The 3,337-nt window shown below is 44.9% G+C and overlaps 1 long non-coding RNA gene across 2 annotated transcripts in view; it reads right to left on the reverse strand.

Moving 5' to 3' along the window:
* Positions 1 to 974: 974 nt before the first annotated feature.
* The window catches only part of LOC146766838 (uncharacterized), a 33,674-nt gene continuing 31,311 nt past the window's right edge, over positions 975 to 3,337 (reverse strand). For both annotated transcript variants that reach the window (XR_014957145.1, XR_014957144.1), the window contains one exon: positions 975 to 1,966. This is a non-coding gene — a long non-coding RNA (uncharacterized LOC146766838). The remainder of the gene's footprint in view (positions 1,967 to 3,337) is intronic.

The raw sequence follows: 3,337 nt of genomic DNA on the forward strand, positions 1-3,337 counted from the left end.
TGGGTTTTATCAACAGAATAAAAACCTTCAGAGCCTGAAAGCTTAACAGGGAGACATGTTCAACCACATCCTCTGTCCCAACATGTCTGTGAAGCCAATCTCTAACATGTGCAAGGCACACATTCAGCTACTCATGATGCCAGATCAAGCAGAGTAGCAGTGCTGCTGTAGCTCACAGGATGCTGTTGGGAACACAGGCACCCAGAGTGTTGCACTTGCACCTGCCCAAGACCTCTGCTTCAGAAAGGGTTTAGGAGGATTTTAGTATCACAAAACCTGTGCAAAGTCAGGAGAGGCAATAGTACGGTAAAGGCATTTGACTCCCATCTAGGTGTCAGTGGCTTGGGGGAAAGTTACTGGTCATTGTTATTCCATGTACTATTTTTCCCAAAACCAGTCTCTAGTTAGCTTTTTGGCATCTGCATTTCAGGTCTGTTTAGGTCCTGGCTGTAGCTATTTTTATTCTAATGCTCAGTTTCTCAGCTTTAATTACTTATTTCATATATATCCACAGCAGTCTCTTCTATAACACTACACTTTTCCAAACATCAAGAAAATTCTAACTATGTTTTTTTCTACTTCAATTGCATGTCCAAAAAGCTATTCAAAAGCAACACCTTAGGAGGAAGTTCTTTGCTGTGAGAGTGGAGAGTCATTGGACCAGGTAGCTCAGAGAAGCTGTGGCTGCCCCATTTCTGGAAGTGTTCAAAGACAGGGCTTTCAGCAGCCTGGTCTGGTGGGAGGTTCCCTGTCCATGGGAGTGGTGCTGTAACTAGATCATCTTTAGGGCTTCTTCCAACCCCAATCAGTCTATGATTACATGAGGATTCTATGTACAGTGAATACATACATACCCACCCACAGATAAACATGTCTATGATACTGGCTCTATGCACAGAAATTTATTTGGTGCAGCCCCTGTTGCAGCCTGAATTGCTGCTAGTAAAGTCCAGGGTAAAGAAGCAAAAAGGGCCTTTGCATGGTATCCACAGTTGTTTTATTCAGCCACACGGTGAGATGTTCAGAGTCAAAAGCACATATATGTGGAGGGTCCAGGTTTCTCTCTCCCAAGAGGCCCCAGGGGTGAACCTGGTCTCAGGGCAGTACAAAGATAAGGGCCAATCAGGGAATAGGGAGAGAGTAGCTCAGGGACATGGGAACAGACATAGGAACAGGGGAAGGAGTCAATGGGATCTTAACAGCTTTTTGAGGGAAGCTTCTTGTGTCTCCCCAACCCAGAGGATGCCCCCCAGGGTCTCCACAACTCCCTGTTTTGATATTATTAAGAAAGTTTCTCTGAAAGATCAACTGAATCAACACAAAATGACAAAAACAATCAAAAAGCACCCATAAGACAATTTTCAAAATGCAAACAATTCTGAGTCCTCGGTGTCCAAATAGATTTTCTTGGAGTTGGCAGGATGGATGCAGGGTTTTCTTAGTATGGTTTATCAGGAAAATGAGTCAGGAGAAGGTTCTTTCAGCAGGGACTGGTTCTCTGGCACCTGTGGCAGTGTTGTTGGCTGTGATTGGCTCTGTATGAGGTAGTGTAGGCAGCGGTGTGCCTGTTGGAAACTGTAAATAGAAATCATTAACTTTTAAGAAAAAGATGGTTACTTTAGGGAAACATTCCTTTCTTTCCCTCCCAATCACACTCCCTCTGGTATTATGAAGGAACTCTGGGGAAAGAGATTAGTGGAGGGAAGCCATGAAAAGGGGGAAAAGGAGCTAGGAATTTGTGGAAACATAAAAAAGGGGTAAAAGGACAATGGAAAGGAAAAGGGGAGAGTGGGAGGGAGGCAGGGAGGCCACAGGTACTGAGGAAGGGTATTAAAAGAAGTGGGACTTATCTGATTGGAAGGTTCAGTCATTATGGAGGTGGACTTTTGGATGCAGGACAGCTCATTGGTGTTCTTGCAATAGGTGGCTGGGGCTGTGAGAGCCGACTCTCATGCAGCTGCATTTGCTGATCAGTTAAATCCACATAAAGAAAACACAAGAAAAAGTAATCCAAATAATTTCCTGCAACAGAGTTTTTTTACTAACAAAGGAAAACAGATTTAGGCTGATAATTGATTTTGTAATATAACAAAATAATAAAAAGAGCCAGAAGTATACCTATTAAAGACTCAGACCTGGGGCAGGAATGATCCTATGAAGATTCAACTGTGCCAGTTTGGGATGTGGCAATTAACCACATTTGCTGGTGTCTTGTTTTAAGGAAAGAAACATTTCTAGTTTCAGCAGGTGTCTGAACAACTTATAGCACAGTATATAGAGGAAATTAAGTAGAACTCTTAGGCCTGGCATCCCTGCCTGAGGCTGCCCTGGGGTATTTTTAAAATCTGACAGATGAGTTTGATCATTAGAAAGGCCATGCAGGCAACTCTGAAGCTACCACAAAGCAAGCCACTGGGCTTGCAAAGCAACCAAGCCATGCCGAGTCCCTTGCACAGTCTGTCTGCAGCACAGAGAGGCCTGGCTCCATGGCCAAACTGTGCAGCAAAACAACCTAGTGTATCAACAGGAAAAAAAATTAAAAACATCTTGTTAGTAAAATCTAACACAAAATATTCCTTCCAATTGCTGCTTTTCCATTTTTAATCTGTTTTCCCAACTCCTAGGAGGAAGCTTCACTAGGAAACCAGGTACTACAGGCACATTGGGAGTGCTGCAACCCGAGATATTGCTATGAACATTTCCTATGGAAATAAAACCCCAGCGACTGCTTAAAGACATGCTGGTTCTGTACTCCAGACAGCCCTACAGCTGCAGTTCAAATTAGTACTCCAGTATCAGTATCCAATGGCAACAAATAATAAACAGCTTCTTCCCACACAGCCCATCCACATGCACACACCTCCAGTTCCACCAGGCTGTCCACAGCCAAACACACTGTGATGCCAGGGACAGGATTGGCAAGGGGGCAGGACTGGCATGGGAACGACAAGGGGAGGGTGACAGAACTGAGGTCCTCTAGGTCAAGGTCTGGGCGCTGCTCAGCAGCTGCCCTGAGCACTGTCAATTTTTTAGCCTCCATCAGGTTATAAAACTGCTCCTGCTCACATGTTCGCTATTTGGGATACAGGCTGGAGCTGCCCAGGCAGAAAAATAAGAAGGATCTCAGTGAATAGCTGCAAAGGAGCACGGAACCTGGACAAATGTGTAAACAAGCCTAGCATTGATAGGGAACAGACAGCTTTCTGCAAAAAGCTGAGGAGTGAGAAGTGGGTATCTGCAGGAGGGCACTCCAGCACCTGGGTACTGCCTCCAGCCACACAGCGAGCCCAGATTGATCCCAAGCAAGTCACTGCCAGCCCATGCCATCCTAACATAC

This window comes from Lonchura striata, chromosome 8 (assembly GCF_050655825.1).
Source record: "Lonchura striata isolate lonStrDom1 chromosome 8, ASM5065582v1, whole genome shotgun sequence".
Classification (NCBI taxonomy): domain Eukaryota; kingdom Metazoa; phylum Chordata; class Aves; order Passeriformes; family Estrildidae; genus Lonchura; species Lonchura striata.